This window comes from Dendrobates tinctorius, unplaced genomic scaffold (genome assembly GCF_039654945.1).
Source record: "Dendrobates tinctorius isolate UK_male_01 unplaced genomic scaffold, ASM3965494v1 ptg000125l, whole genome shotgun sequence".
NCBI classification, from domain to species: Eukaryota; Metazoa; Chordata; class Amphibia; order Anura; family Dendrobatidae; genus Dendrobates; species Dendrobates tinctorius.
In genome coordinates, this window is record NW_027361793.1 from 15,563,816 (window position 1) to 15,581,045 (window position 17,230).

The following is a 17,230-nucleotide window of genomic DNA, read 5'->3' on the forward strand; positions in this document are numbered from 1 at the left end:
GGCAGTATTGTCACAGGGCCCCTCTACCCTGACTAACCTCAAACCCTGTGCCTTTTTCTCTAAGAAGTTCTCTTCAACCGAGAGAAACTATGATGTCGGTAACAGGGAATTGTTAGCAGTTAAATTGGCCTTCGAAGAATGGAGGCATTTTTTGGAGGGGGCCGCTCATCCCATTACGGTCATCACTGATCATAAAAACCTGGCCTATATCGAGTCTGCTAAGAGATTGACCCCCCAGACAGGCTCGGTGGGCACTTTTTTTTCTTGATTTCATTCTACCATCACGTTCCGACCAGGGTCTAAAAATGTAAAGGCTGATGCCTTATCCCGAAGTTTTGATTCTGTGTCCCCTCCAGAACCTCCTTCCTCCATTCTTCAACCAGGAGTGGTTGTAGCCGAAATCTCCTCTAAGTTACAGAGAGAGATTCTGGAAGCACAAGCTCCCAGGAATAAACCCCCAAGTAAATTGTTTGTACAGAACAATCACGTCCAACACTCTTTGAAGAATTTCATGACTCTGTGTTAAGTGCACACCCTGGTATTGCAGCTACCCGGGTGGTAGTAGCTAGAGGTTTTTGGTGGCCCTCTATGTGTACTGATATAAAAAGGTTTGTGAATACTTGTGGGGTGTGTGCGCGCTCTAAAAGCTTTCAGGTCCGGGGAATTGGTGCCTTTGCCAATTCCGGATAAACCATGAACACACCTGTCCATGGACTTTATCACTAACCTTCCACCTTCCAAGGGCAACTCAGTGGTATGGGTAGTGGTTGATAGATTTTCTAAGCAAGCCCACTTTGGGCCATTACCTGCATTACCATCCGCTGAAACCTTGGCCCGCTTGTTTATACAGCACATTGTTCGGCTGCATGGAGTGCCCGTGAACGTGGTGTCGGACAGGGGTGTGCAATTTGTGGCCAGGTTTTGGAGAGCGTTTTGTATGAAGTTGGGGGTCACGTTGTCATTCTCCTCTGCCTATCACCCGGAATCCAACGGACAAACGGAACGTGCCAACCAGTCATTGGAGCAGATTCTGAGATGGCTGGCCTCCTCCAGGCAGGAAGACTGGTGTGAGGTATTACCGATGGCAGAATTTGCATTTAACTGTTGGATTAATCAGTCTACCGGAAAGTCTCCCTTTCTGGTCAATTATGGGTTTGTTCCGCAGTTTGGGGAAATTTCTCGTATGGATTCGGATTGCCCTGGTGCCGAGGGGATGGTACAACAATTAAAAACCCTCTGGAAGGAGGTACAGGGGAACATCTCCAAAGCCCAGAAGTTCAAACATTTTGCAGACAGGAGGAGGGGGGTGGTTCCTGTGTTGACAGTGGGGGAAAAAGTCTGGTTGTCCACCCGTAACATCAAACTTAAAATACCCTCTATGAAGTTGGGCCCCAAATTTATTGGCCCATAAAAGATTGTAGAGGTGATCAACCCGGTGGCATACAGATTACAGTTGCCCACCTCCTTCAAAATCTCTAACGTCTTCCACAGGTCCCTATTAAAACCTGTGGGGGCAGTTAGAGAAGATCCCTCATCTGTGGCTCCACCAGTGTTGGTAGAGGGTCAACTGGAGTACGAGGTAGGGCGCATCGTTGATTCGAGGTGGGTGCGCCGGAGACTTCAGTACCTTATCCATTGGAAGGGATATTCCGTTGAGGAACGGTCGTGGGTTCCAGCCAGTTCGGTGCATGCTCATAGACTGGTGCAGGCTTTTCATGCCAGGTACCATGAGAAACCTGGGGGTCTAGTGGCCCCCCATTAAGAGGGGGGTACTGTCATGGTTAGGACATGGTTAATGACCTGTTCTCACAGGGTTAACTTTTGCCGGCCTCTCTTTGGATCTGGGAGGGGTATTTATACTCACTCCAAACTAGCATTCTCTGTCAGTTATACTGCTGTTCTGGTGTGTCTGACCCCTGGTGTGCGTGTACTCTGCGTTGTTTGTTTGCTTCCCGTGTATGACCCGGCATATTCCTTCACTCTGTACTCCGTCTCTTGCTTTTGTACTATTGTCTTTTCTGGTTCTGACCTCCTGGCTTGGCTATCATTACTCCGTTACAGTTTACCCCTATTGTACCGTCTAATGCCCATTCTGGTTTTCTGATCTATTGCTACGTCCTGACTATCCATACTGTCTAATTGTTTGGTACTGTATTGCTATCTTGTGCTTTGACCTCGGCTTGATCTGGTTTCTGTCTCTATCTATGCCCCTTGGTAACATTGTCCTGTAGTTACCTTTCTAGGAGTTTCCCTGCAGCTCCTAGCTCTGTGGAGCTTAGGTCACGCCACCAGCAGTCATGTGCTTCAGGTCCTGGAGCATGCATTGACACCACTGCTGCCCGCTCCGCAGGTATTCTGGTGCTGACCTTTTGAGTCCATAAATGGCGACTGCAGGAGGGCTATTGCCAAAGATGTGCACTCTCATGCGGTACTCTGTGAGTTCTTTAGTAGGATCATTGTCTCTGTACCAGAAGAATCTTAGGAAGTTCCTGTCTCTCTCTCTCACAAGGAAACAATGGAACATTTGCTGGATGCCAGCGATGAAGGCAATGGAATCCTTACGGAAGCGCATAAGTACTCCCAGCAGTTTGTTATTGAGGTCTGGTCCTGTCAGTAGAGCATCATTCAGGGAGACATCATCAAACTTAGCACTGGAGTCAAACATCACTCTAATCTGGCCTGGTTTCTTAGGGTGGTGTACTCCAAACATGGGTAGGAACCAGCATTCTTCAGAGTCTTTGAGAGTGGGAGCTAGTTCTGCATGGCAGTTCTCAAATATCTTTGACATGAAGGAGAAAAAGTGACCTTTCATCTCTGGTTTCCTTTGTAGATTATGTTTGAGGGAGGAGACACATTTTAATGCCTGATTTCTGTTGTTTGGTAGATGTGGTCTGTGGGTTCTGAAGGGAAGCGGTGCGACCCAGCTGTTGGTCTCATCTTTTATGAGCCCCTTGTCCATGACCTCTAAGAACAACTTGTCCTCTACTGACATTGCGACTTGGTTGTCTTGCTTAGTCCTCTAGAAGACTTTGCACTCCAACTGATCCTCATAGCTTCCTGACACCATACTTCTGTCATGAGTAAAGTCTATTAAATTATTTGGTAGTTGGATGCTGTGTGGTAGCTCCTTGACATGGAACTTGTTGTTGCAAGGTTGAAACAGAGATGGGCGTCCTTTCTCCAATGTATTTGTTAGCATACTTGTCACAGAAGATGGGGCGTGCATATGTCCCAAGCATACATTTCCTATTATGACCCATCCTAGGTCTCCCTTTTGGGCATAGGGAGCATTGTGGAGTCCATTGATATGACTTCTCACTGTATGAACCTGTAGGATATCTTCCTAACAGCAGTATTATCTGTGCCTGAGGGTCCAGTTCCAGTATAAGGTGTGCTATGCGTTTCAAGTGAGCATGATGAATTGCCACATCTGGTGCAGGGATTTCAGACCTGTTGTCTGGGATCTGATTACACTCGATGATTGTAGGTAGTGGCAGGTAGAATTGTCTGTCTAAGGACTCAATTTGGTAGTCAGTAGCTTTTCTACCTGCTGTAGTCACAGTACCTGCACATGTCTTCAATGAGTAAGGAGTGCTTGGCCCTTTGATGTTGAATAGGTCAAAGAATGTTGATCTAGCCAGAGATCAATTAGTTTGATCATCCAAGATAGCATACAGTCTCACAGCTTTGTCTCTATGACCCTTTGGGTACACTCTGACGAGGCATATTTTAGAACAAGACCTACTGTCTATTGTCCTTTTACAGACTTCAGTACATTGTGAAGTGATCTCTGGTGTAGCTGCCTCCTGGCCATGCTCACTGTCAGCTGGCATGTTTTGCGCACTCCATGGAGCTGAACCAGGGTGTAGGGCAGTGTTATGATCTGTGGTTCCACATTCTGTGCATTTTACATTGACCTTACAATCCTTGGCGAGATGAGTGGTGGATAAGCAGCACTTGTAGCAGTTGCCGTTCTCTTTTAGGAAGCTTCTGCGATCTGGCATAAATTTTCCTCTGAAGGCTCTGCATTTCAGGAGAGAATGAGGCTTCTGATGAAGCGGGCACTGCTTGTCAGGGTCCTGCACCATTGTCTCTGATTGAGAGCGGCCAGCAGACCTGTAATTGGAACTTGGAGAAGAAACATAAGTCTTGTGCACGGCAACAGATGTTCTGTGTGGGTTTGCTGATTGTCGCTTGTTCGTGTATAAAGTCTACAAAAATGAAGTAGGGAGGGAATGAAACACTGTGTTTGTATTTGTACATGGAAACACACGTGAGCCACCTCTCCTGTAGATTGTAGCGCAACTTTTGGACTATAGGGTTAACATCTTTGGCCGTGTCAAGGTATGCAAGTCCTTGTAGGTCACCTTCACATTTGGCAACTAGGACCTCCTGTAGCAGGTCACCTAGCCCTCTAAGATTTGGGAAACCTTTGTTAGATATTTTAGGAAAGTCATCGATTCTTTTGAACAAGGCTCTCTCTATTACCTCTGCAGAGCCGTAACACTCATCTAGCCTCTTCCAGATCTCTTTAAGGCCGATTTGAGGGTGGTTTATATTAATGTCTCTGATCCTTACTGCGTGTTTGACTGACTCTTCTCCCAGGTATTTGACTAAGAGGTCTAGCTCTTCCCTGTGTTGTAGCCCCCAAGTCTCTAGTGACATTTTGGAAGGAAGCTTTCCAAGCTCTCAAACCTTCAGCATGAGTCCCTTGGCAACCAGATCACATCGTGAGATGAGCTTAGCAAATTCTGATGTGAACCGATTGTCAGCAGAGTATACTGGTCATTCTGATAGTGGTGTGAGGTGCGTTCATACCTGTTAGTATCCTCAGGGTGGTGCCAGATGGTGTTACATTGCTTCAGTCTGAAGTGTGGTGTGTCAGCAAGGTGATTCACGCTGGTTACCTGGCGAGGGGTAAGGTAGACATTAGCAGAGTTGTTTTGCTCCACGTTTTCCTGGAGCTGAGCTTCATGATGACTCTCACTCTCTTCACTGGATATGTCGCGATCTTGGTTATAGTTTGGATCAGGAAGTTCATTAACATATTGAGATGTGCGTTGTGGTGAATCTTGCAATGGCAACTTCAGACTTGACGCACTGCCTTGGCTATGCAGCTCAGGGTTGTTCGTGGCTCCTAGTGCTTCTGCCTCTGCTAGTGCTGCAGCAGCCTCTCTTTTTACTGCTAGGCTCTCCAAGGTGGCATTCACACGTGCCTTCTCTATCTGTGTCTTTCTCTCTTGCTCATCTCTCTATGCATAACCTTCTCTCTTGCCCCTCTCTTTCTAAGCATGACTTCTCTCTGTCTATGCATGACTTTCTCTCTTGATCTTCTAGGCATGCTTTCTTTAATTTAAGTTGCATCTCTTCTTCAGCATAGCTTGCTCGCATTTTGGTGGCTTCCACATTTGCGCGGGCAATGGCGACCGCGCCGCTGATGGATACAGTCTTTGAGGAGATGGATATAGCGAATTTTATCCTGTGTGATTTGTGGGACATGGTTTCTTGGAGGGATGCTTGGCTGTGCAGAGATTGCTGTAGCTGTATTAGTCTCTGTGTAGCTGGTGACTTGAATCTCACTAGATGGATTTCTGCAGTTTACTAGTTCCTGCAAGCTGGATGAAGGGTTGTCTTTTCCCTAAACTGCACTAGCTGGATGGCGCTGTATAACTGGCCGGTGCAGGATGGAAGACTCTTCTATCTCTGAGTTCCACTAGCAGGAGAGCTAATGTTTCACTGCGGTCCTGCAGGATGGAAGGATCTTCTCTCTGTATTCCCACTAGCTGGAGAGCTGCCGTTTCACTGTCATGTCTTCACTAAATGAACCCGGATTCATGTAGCTTAACAAGCAGCTAAACCGCTATACCGGGGTCCAATAAGGGAGACTGTAGTTGAATCTGTGCTTTATTGAACATAGGGTATATAGATGTGGTGAAACTACAAACAGAAACATATAAGCAAAAAAGGAAAAATAAGGAGCATCAAATACCATATATAAATAATATTTTATTGAATATATTCATAAATATTGATTATCAATTACATAAAAAGATTTTTATATTTATTATTTTTTATATTAAAAATTCTTAACAATGTGAAGGACACAAGACATAATGTCCGACACAGATACTATAATTATAGATCAGGGAGACAACCTTATAATATCTTCACATGTACCACTAGTACCAGACATATAAAATCCTTAATGCCACTTTAGATATATATATATATATATACATATAGCATATGCCAAACTAGTATCCACAGAAAATGTATTAAAACAATCTGGATGGTATAAAAGGTCTCACCCGAATATATCTGTGTGACTGGTCACACCAAGCAGCACCAAGCTGCTTGGTGTGACCAGTTACACAGATATATTCGGGTGAGACCTTTTATACCATCCAGATTGTTTTAATAGATTTTTTGTGGATACTAGTTTGGCATATGCTATATATATATATATATGTGGCATTAAGGATTTTATATGTCTGGTACTAGTGGTACATGTGAAGATATTATAAGGTTGTCTCCCTGATCTGTAATTATATTAACTGTCTCAGACATTGATAATCAGTATTTATGAATATATTCAATAAAATATTATTTATATATGTTATTTGATGCTCCTTATTTTTCATTTTTTGCTTATAAGTTTTATTGGAGTATACCTTTTAGTGTATATTTTTATTATTTAGTCTTAACTCCTTTTTCTGGGATTTTTTAATTAAACAGAAACATATAAATGCAATCATTAATGGGTTCATGGGAATTCACATATACATAACATACATATCTGCACTACTAGCTGACCAAGGGAGCTATCTAAGCTGGCTAATATGAGATAGGGATTACATACAGGGAGCATGTTACGTACCAGCGATGCTGACGCAAGGGGAGTAGAGGAAATGAGATGTTCACAAAATGCAGGCTTGAGAGGAAATGGATGAACTGGAGGGAAAAATGGGGGCTGGACTTAACCATGATGATTTGCAACTTATCAGGGTGCTTTGCAAACCTTCCCAAAATGCACTGTGAAGAGAGGGAATAAATTTCAGGAAGTACAATGCATAATAATCATGCAGTTATGACTTTGGTCAGTAGATGGAGCCAAAAACAATGAAAACATTAAATCTATGGCTGAAACTAAATACTATGGATATTCTCAGCAAATCAATGTATATATTATCAAAATAGACAGTTAAAGGTTGTGAATTATGTCGGAGACAGAACACAGGGATTATTGCCTCATAAAGTCTAAGCTTTGCTGCAGTTTTTTTCCATGCACTTATTGACTAATTCATGTTATTTACAATGTTCTGGACTCAGAAATTCATCACAGCAGACAATACTAACTGATTTAAAGTGTTCATTCACTGTTTCTCTCTAGCATCTGTATGTAAGAGTTACTGGTGGGAGACATTATGATACTTGAGCTGCAATTACAACTCCTGAACTTTACAGGGCTTTTTATTCATCTATTTCTAGATGCTTCTTGAAGTATGTTTGGGGTCACTGTCTTGCTGGAAGACACATGACCTGCTACGATGCAAACTCAGCTTTCCAACCCCCGGACTCTACATTGCGACCCAAAAACCTTTGGGAATCTTCACATTTCAATGCACCCAGACCCATAATCCAGAAAACAACACCAAAATATCTTTGAACCTCCACCATATTTGTCTGTAACTAGAGTTGAGGGACTTTTGGTTTTTTAGGGTCGAGTTTCGTTTCATGAAACCCGACTTTTCCAAAAGTCGGGTGGAGCAAAATCGGCCGACTATAGGGAAAAGTCGGGGGTCCGACCGAAACACGAAGCCCAATGTAAGTCAATGGAGAATTAAAGTCGGCAGTGAGAGGAGGACAGGAAACACACCTACAGTGCCCATTTGAATGCCAAAAGCATCAATTCTTATTACTTAAGCTTGTCAACCTTAATTTACTTCATAATGCTAGTTACGCACTGAAAAATGGGGGTTATTTGGCTACAGTTGTGGGGGGGTAGGGCTGGCTCCAGGTTTTCGTGGGCCCAGGGCCAAAGAGCGCCCCTTTAACACATACCACAACTCATGATGCTCCGATACGGCAGAGAAATAGCAGTATAGTACAATGAAAAATACTTCACTTCTTACATCTCATGACTGATATCCATTTTAAATTCTCCAATACCTCGAAAAACGGACAGTATATAACTCCATACAGTATTAGGGCCAGCGCTTAGTGCGCTATACAGAGTAATGAGGCCCATATATTTCTCCATATGGAATCATTGATCCCATATAATGTTTCAAACCGTATATGATGAGCTCCACATAATGCTATAGAATATGTTGGCCCCAATGGATGAAGCTCCACTGTCTTATGGGCCCAAATAATGCTCCATATATAATGGGCCCCATTTCTACTGCTCTAGTGTATAATGGGCCCTGTAAATGCTGCTCCAGTGTCTGATGTCCACCTTTGGAATGCTCCAGTGTATGGTGGGCCCCATATATCATTCACCAGAGCATAGTGCTCCCCAAAAATTGCTGTCCCAACATTGAAAACAATTACATAAGTCTCCTTGCTAGGGAATCCCTGCACTACTCTGAACTCCTTGTCGTCCCCATCTTCTATCTCACTGCACTTGGCTGTTTAGGCCCTCCCACCGGCAGAGACACTTTTGCGTACTCTGCGGTGCCCTGTGCCAGTGCCATCGCCTATGAGTATGCCCCCCCACTTGCTCAAGGAACCTGCACTTTCATCTGCACCTTCCTCTTTGTCACCGTGTAAGGTGGTATAGTATGTGGGAAGGGGAACCTGAGTTTCCTCTGGGTCAGATTCTGGCAGTGTAGAGTGTGAGGGGAATGTAGTGGTCTGGGTCAATGTACAAGCAGCATCATCCAGCAGTGGCTGGGCCTCAGTGCACTTGTGGCGTCCCCAAGAGTACGGTCTCCACTGTAGCATTACCTTCCTCCTAGGGAGTGTGTTGTCAAGCTTGGGCGCAACGAAGGATCTCTCTAGCAGTGAAACCAACACACAACACATTTCCCACTCCAGGCTAGCAGGGAGACCTCTGAACCTGACTGCTGAGGAGCTGCTCTCTGTGGTCGGGAGGAGGTAAGTTAGGGCACTCTGTGCAGGGAAGGGGGAAGTGTGTGGACGTGAGAAGGGGAGCTGGAGGATGAGCAGAGCTAAGGCTCACTCCTAGCTGGAGCGCATGGTCCCGATTCCGGTCTCCGAGTTTGTAGGGACACTGACGTTCCTGCAGCAGAAACCGGGGGAAGTAGCAGCTATAAATGCTCTGTACCCAACCAAGGCTCGGAGGCCCCAGCATCGACATGTGGGAGCCAGAAGGAAAAGGCTACAGCTGTCTGCCATACAAGTAAAGTCTGAGGAACATCTGTTAGACAGGAGGCTCTTCAGTGAACCACGGTCCTGTGAGTGCTTCCCCCACAAGCGCTAGAAAGGAGACGTTCAGGAAGGTACATGTTGGCGGAGTGTTGGAAGGGAGCTTTCCATTTTGGTCCCAGAGGTTGGCTGAGGTCCTGACCCGGAGGACACAGCACGGAGGCAGGCATCTGTGTAACCTGCAGACTGTGAGTAAAGCTTTGGAACTGCACGCTCTGGTGTCCTACAGTTATTCCAGCACCGCTACATCTGGGTACCAGCACCTACACCGCCTGTGCCCTTTCCCCATCACTACATCTACACTTCCCTGGGACTCCAGCTCCACCTGTGGGAAGCTTCACCAACTTTGCTGCACAACACCATCAGTCCCAGAGGATCTGCATGCAGCGTCGGCCTAACATCTATGTTGCCGAACACCACGGGTGGCGTCAAACTATCTATATAAACTCTTTCCCATTATACCACACCATTTACATGGGCGCCCAGGGCCACCGTCCGGGTCACCGCTGCTGTGACACATCCCACTGACACCGGCCTGGTACCGAGTACCCCACAGCCCTGGGAGGGCGACCCATATGCCGACTGCTGATCGGGCGGCGTTATTCCCACGAACCTCCAAACAGCGTCCATGAAGGCAAAGTTTTTGGTTTCCGGGGGCAGTATGATTGCAAAGCTGAACCTTAAAGGAATGTCCAAAAGGGCACCACCAGGAGTGGAGCCTGTGGCTTAATTGGACTCCACCCGGGAAACCACAACCATGCCACATAAAGAAAAGATGCACACTTTGAAAGCTTTGTCGATTCTGTGTGTGGTGTGGTATGTGTGTTTGTAGTTGTGCTAGCGATTTCTCAGCTTTATTCCGTTAACAACTGAGACTCCGGCATGCCCCAGCAGTACGCGTCAAGCTTACTAGAGGGATAAGCGAGGCTCTGGCACGTGAGATCGAGCAATAACAGGTCTAGCATTCCCGTACATGTCCAGGGCTGCATGCACGCTACACTAAAGGACCAGCTTTTGTCGCTTACAGGTGCAGATAACCTGCTGAACTCCGTTAGTGATGGGGATCTGGGATTCAGATTATTCCCCGCGAATGATGATTTCCCAGTAAGTTCAGGTCAACCGCAATTCCGGAGTTAGGCCTAACCGTCATTCCTGAAAAAATTCTGTGTCCAAACCACAGGTGCTGTAGCTTGCTTAACAGCTCGGCAGCCGTTCTCAGGCCCAGTATGGATTCAACAACATTGTAGAAAGTTGATAAAGGGTACAGTTTCACCGGATAACACGTATATATGTAGCCTAGTTTACACATTAAAAATATATGTCTATAGATCAGGAGGCAGACTCAGATGTTCTCAGGCCCAGTATGGATTTGACCAGATTGTACAAAGTTGAGAAAGGGTACTTTATCACTGGATAGCAGGTATATATAGCATAGTTTAAACATGTAAAATCTCCGTGTTCTCAGTATGGATTACACAGCAATCTAAAAAGTGGAAAAAAGGAAATGCATTTGAGGCGTACACAACTATATACTTTTGGTGTTATTTTTAAATCTTCATATATATTTCTGTCTCAGTAATACAGTCAAGCCTCTCCGCAATAGGAAATGAGATGCATACAATTACTGACATAAAGGCTAGTGATTGCAGAAATCTAGGAATTATTATTCACGGGAAAAACTTCCGTCACAATTCTCATAGGCGATGCTGACCCTCAATTAATTTGTGTGTTGAAACAGTGAAAACATTTTTTTGTGAATAAAGTCTTGCTGTAACGCACTTCCGTTGATTCCATCACTGTTACTCATCTCAATCAAATTTTTATCACAGGGAGCGATGTAAACATGGTGCTCACTGGCTATCATGATCTGTCACGTAACTTTGGAGTGCAAAAGACAGAAGCCACAGGCCGTAGGTGATTCTATTTGATTGGCATGAGAGGGCACATTTTAAAATGTGCGCCGGAATGTCACGCGTTTGTGAGTAGGAAAACTGTGAAAGCTGATGATAAACCACCACTGCATGTCATTGTGAGTCGACGTCCATAAGAAATGGAAGCCATTGATCATACGGAGCTAGAGCCCGGCCAGCATGACAGGGCATAGCTACATCTTAACCATCATCTTTCAGTTCAATCAATTTGTAGTGGCACTCCCAGTGAAGGATTTGACAGCCCAGACTACACAGCGGAGGAGCAGGGAGAGGTAAACATTGCAAATGCTAGGGCCCTGCCCAAGCAAGGGGGGCACACTCGTGGGCGTCGGTACTGGCACAGGGCCCCTCATAGTATGGCGGTGTGTCTGACGGCGGGTGTGCACCACCACAGTCAGAGACACTTGATTGCACTATGAGAGACCCTGTGCCAGTGCACAAGCCCAAGAGTCGGCCTACCCACCTGTCCAGGGCAACGGCACTGGCACGTTTCGTGCGCTAGGTGGTGACCCCGGCCATGGGGGGGGCAGCCCAGTTAGGGCGGTTTACAAAGTGGCATATGTTGATGTGGGACATTCAGCTGCTGCAAAAGACGAAATAGGTCAAGTTCGCGGAATAGGAGGAGGACCAAAGCAAGCCATTTTTCTGGCAACCTATGTGTCATCAAGGGTAGGTGGGACAAAATCCTTGGAAACCCATGCATGGTTCATTTTAATGAAGGTTAGATCATCCACATTTTGGGTTGACAGACGGGTCCTTTTTTCTGTCAGGATTGATCCAGCTGCACTGAAGACTCTTTCCGATAGCACACTTGCAGCTGGGCAAGCGAGCTCCTGTAAGGCATATTGTGCCAATTCAGGCCAGGTGTCCAGTTTAGCGGCCCAATAGTCAAAGGGGAATGACCTGTGCGGCAGAACATCGATATGGGAGGAAAAGTAGTTTGTAACCATAGTTGACAACTGTTGTCTCCTGTCACTTTCCATCGATGCAGTATTACCAGTTGTGTGAGCGGTACTTGAAAAATAAGTCCACAACATTGTCATGAAACCCCTGTCTCCAACGCCACTTCTGCTGTGTGCACCACGAACACCTCTGCCAAGCTGCCCCCGGCCCGTACGGCTCGTGTGAGAACCATCACCGCTGCTGTGTGCTGGGAATGCCTCAACCAACCGGTTTACCAGAGTTGCTTGTTTATTAGCCAATATTAGGTCAAGGTTCTCCTGTGGCATGATGTTTTGTAATTTGCCTTTATAGTGTGGATCCAGGATGCTGGCCAACCAGTAGTCATCATCGTTCATCATTTTGGCAATGCGTGGGTCCCTTTTTAGGATCTGCAAGGCATAATCTGAAATGTGGGCCAATGTTCCCGGTGTCAATGATGCACTGCGAGTGCTGGTTGGAGGAGCACTTTCTGGCAAATCCACATCCCTCCAGCCACGCACAAACCCTGTACCAGACCTTGCCACGCCAACATTTTCACTTACCCCATGAGATGCATCCTCCTCCCCTAAGTAATCATCCCCATCATCATCCTCCTCCTCCTCCTCGTCCAGGAGAGGTCCGTGAGCAGACAATGGCTGAATGTCATCAAGGATTCCCTCTTCCTCCTCGTCAACATTGGCTGCAGACGCCTGCTCCTTAAGGTGCGTCAAAGTTTGCATGAGCAGACGCATAAGTGGGATGCTCATGCTTAGGATGGCGTCATCTGCGCTTACCAGCCGTGTGCATTCCTCAAACCACTGAAGGACTTTAAAGAGGTCTTTCAGCTTCAACCACTGCACACCTGTCAACTCCATGTCTGCTCTCAAAGTGCCTCGCCGTGTATCCTCCCACAAATGCATTATGGCCTGCCTCTGTTCGCACAGCCGCTCAACCATGTGCAGGGTGGAGTTCCACCTTGTTGCAATGTCGATAATGAGGCGGTGGTTGGGAAGGTGGAGCAATCGCTGCAGCTTCTGCATACGAATGGAGTATACAGGCGACCGGCGGATGTGCGCGCACAGTCTTCGCACCTTCTGGAGCAGGGATGTTAACTCCGGATAATTGTTGAGGAAGCACTGCACCACCAGGTTCAAGGTGTGAGCCAAGCAAGGTATGTGGCTGAGTTTTGAAAGGGCTATGGCTGCCACAAAATTATGGCCGTTATCACTAAGTACCTTGCCTGCCTCAAGATGTATACTGCCCAGCCATGACTCAGTTTGTCGCTGAAAGTACTCAGCCAGCACCTCCGCGGTGTGTCTGTCGCCCAAACACATCATCTGCAACACAGCCTGCTGACGCTATCCACTAGCTGCTCAATAGGGGGACACCTCGTGTGCAACAGTGGCAGCTACAGATGGAGTGCTCGTACGACTGCGCTCTGTGGACGAGCTTTCGCTTCTGGTGGAGGAGGAGGAGGGTTGAATGCCTACAGCCAACTGTTTCCACTACCGTGGGCTAGGCAGCACTGTCCCACCACAGCTGTCCCCTGTGGACCCTGCATCCACCACATTAACCCAGTGCGCAGTGATGGACACGTAACGGCCCTGGCCATGCCGACTGGACCATGCATCTGTTGTGAGGTGCACCTTTCCACTAACTGACTGCTTGATTGCATGGACAATGCGTTCTTTCACATGATGGTGGAGGGCTGGGATGGCTTTGCGAGAGAAGAAGTGGCGACTGGGTAGGTCATAGCGTGGTACTGCATAGGCCATGAGTTCGCGGAAAACTGCGCTTTCCACCAACCGATAGGGCATCATCTCTAACGAGATTAGTTTGGCAATGTGGGCGTTCAAACCCAGTGTACGCGGATGAGAGACTGAGTACTTTCTTGACCTACTCATAGTCTCTGGGAGGGTGAGCTCGACTTGAGAGCTGCATATGGTGGAACTAGCGGTGGACAGGGCGGACTGAGAGAGGGTTGATGATGGTGATGGAGTTTGTGATCTTTCTGATGGCCTAGATTCAGTCTTTCGTTGATATAACAGTGGGATTCCCTGACTGCTTTGGCCTTGCAACGACACCTCAACATTTGCTGCTGTGCTAAGCGGTGGATTACAGTGGGGGAAACAATGTAGCATTGCTGACTACTTTCTTTGTGATCAGTTGCACATGTGGTACTTGAGGTTTGGTGTTGTGTCCACGATTGAAAGTGCATGCTGGTTAAATGTCTAAGCATGCAACTGGTATTCAAATTTTTCAGATTTTTCCCTTGGCTAAAGGTCTTTGCGCACTTCTTACAGATAACCTTGGCCTGATCATGAGGATTTTGTTCAAAAAAGTGCCACACTGCACTCTTCCTAATTTGGAAGACATTTTGCGGCCTAGCACGCTGTGCTATTTTGACCGTCTGGACAAGCTGTCCTGCAACTCTTTTGATTTTTGGAACCTGTCTTTGGAATGCTCCGGGCCTTCCAGATAACAGCTGTTGCGATGTCGATGTCTGCTGTGGATGCTCCTCCTCCTCATCTTAGCTATTGGAAGCAGCACCCTCTTCCCCCAATGGATGCCAATCTGCGCCAACAACTGGGTCATCCATCACCTCCTCTTCAATGTCATGTGCACCTTCCTCTGTGTCATTGTGTATGGTGGTATAGTATGCGGGTAGGGGCACCTGAGTCTCATCAGGGTCAGAATCTGGCTCATTACACTGCGAGGACAATGTAGTGCTCTGAGTGAATGTACCAGCAGAATCATCTATCAGTGGCTGTGCATCAGTGCACTCCATGTCAGATTCATCTTGGCCTGGGTAATTCACCATTTCACTTGATAACCCAGGCATGGTATGTGAAAACAGCTCCATGGAGTAATCAGTTGTATGGGCTGCGTCATCCTTCAATCTTGGTTGGGGTGAAGGACACAAGGAAAGGTGTGGTTCATGAACATGAGCCTCCAATGACGACTCAGTGCTTTTATTTTTTACAACTTCAGAAGAGGAGGCGATAGAGCTGGAGGCTGAGTCAGCAATGTAATCCAAAACTTTTTCCTGAAGTTCGGGCTTTAAAAGCGGTTTGCCAACTCCTAGAAAACTAAGCCTTCGAGGCCTTGTGGAGCCACACGATGATGCAGGCTCAACACCTCCTGCATTCGATCCTATTTTGCTTTTGCCACTACCATCAGATCCACCACCAACACCATCATTACCAGCTGGCAACCCCCGCCCAATTCCACAGCATCTTCCACCAGCCTTCCTCATTTTTGGTAAAAATGTACACAAAATCCCACAAACTATATAGTAATGTAAAACAAGGTACAAGGTGTATATAGGACAGGGGAGATGTAGACTTTCTGAACACACTTGTGGACACTGTTGGATTGTGTGAGGCCTAGTGAATATCACACCGCTATGTCACAGGCTCAATGTCGCAGGTGTGAAAAAATGTCACTATAGGACAGGGGAGATGTAGAATTTCTGAACACACTTGTGGACACTGTTGGATTGTGTGAGGCCCAGTGAATATCACACCGCTATGTCACAGGCTCAATGTCGCAGGTGTGAAAAATGTCACTATAGGACAGGGGAGATGTAGAATTTCTGATCACACTTGTGGGCACTGTTGGATTGTGTGAGGCCCACTGAATATCACACCGCTATGTCACAGGCTGAAATTGGCTAGTGTATGACAAACTACAAGGTGTATATAGAATTGGGCAGAATAGGAATCTCCCTAGAGAGTAGGTCTGTAAGAACGGAACAAGTCCTCGACTTATCCTTACAGAGTCACACACAGATAGCTTCACTGTGGCCGTGATAACAGCCGTTACACGGTACTGAGAGAGGAGCGTGCACGTACACCGCTGTCCGGTGTCTGTAAAATTGTCAAGCTCCGTGTTTTTTAAGTATACGGACTGACACATGCTGTCTCTGTATAGTTTTGAATGTGATCAAACAGCAAATATGCTTAACTGTTTGAAAACCAGACAAAACTAGAAGGTGGAGGTCTGTAAGAACGGAACAGGTCCTCGACTTATCCTTACAGAGTCACACACAGATAGCTTCACTGTGGTCATGATAACAGCCGTTACACGGTACTGAGAGAGGAGTGTACACGTACACCGCTGTCCGATGTCCGTAAAATTGTCAAGCTCCGTGTTTTTTAAGTATACGGACTGACACACGCTGTCTCTCTATAGTTTTGAATGTGATCAAACAGCAAATATGCTTAACTGTTTGAAAACCAGACAAAACTAGAAGGTGGAGGTCTGTAAGAACGGAACAGGTCCTCGACTTATCCTTACAGAGTCACACACAGATAGCTTCACTGTGGTCATGATAACAGCCGTTACACGGTACTGAGAGAGGAGTGTACACGTACACCGCTGTCCGGTGTCCGTAAAATTGTCAAGCTCCGTGTTTTTTAAGTATACGGACTGACACACGCTGTCTCTCTATAGTTTTGAATGTGATCAAACAGCAAATATACTTAACTGTTTGAAATCCAGACAAAACTAGAAGGTGGAGGTCTGTAAGAATGGAACATGTCCTCGACTTATCCTTACAGAGTCACAGACAGATAGCTTCACTGTGGCCGTGATAACAGCCGTTACACGGTACTTTGTGAGGAGCGTACACCACTGTATGGTGTGAAAAAATGCACGCTCAGTACCTCACCAGGACAAAAAAAAAAATTTGGATTGCTTTTAAAAAAGTGGTTTGCAGAGCAGTGGGAAAACAGCAATGCTGCTATCAGGAAGCCTTATAAGGCAGCCTAAGGCTACTTTCACACTTGCTTTTTTTTGCAGCGCGTTTTTCCCGCAAAAAAACGCATTAAAAAAAGCATACAAACGCATACAAATGCTGCGTTTTTTTCAAGCATTTTTATGAGCATGCATGAAAAAACGCAGCATTCTTATGCGTTTGTATGCGTTTTTAGTGCGTTTTTACCGCGTTTGCGTTTTTTTCCAACATTAGGAGGCCCCTCACACTA

The 17,230-nt window shown here is 46.3% G+C and overlaps 1 long non-coding RNA gene across 2 annotated transcripts in view; it reads right to left on the minus strand.

The window, feature by feature from the left end:
• Nucleotides 1-17,230, minus strand: part of LOC141047000 (uncharacterized) — a 211,992-nt gene that overhangs the window by 77,743 nt on the left and 117,019 nt on the right. Inside the window, exon 6 of one of the 2 annotated variants that reach the window (XR_012219716.1) lies at nt 6,691-7,032. The exons of the other annotated variant lie outside the window; for it this stretch is intronic. This is a non-coding gene — a long non-coding RNA (uncharacterized lncRNA). Of the gene's footprint in view, nt 1-6,690; nt 7,033-17,230 lie in introns of those variants that run through there. 2 annotated transcript variants of the gene reach the window in all.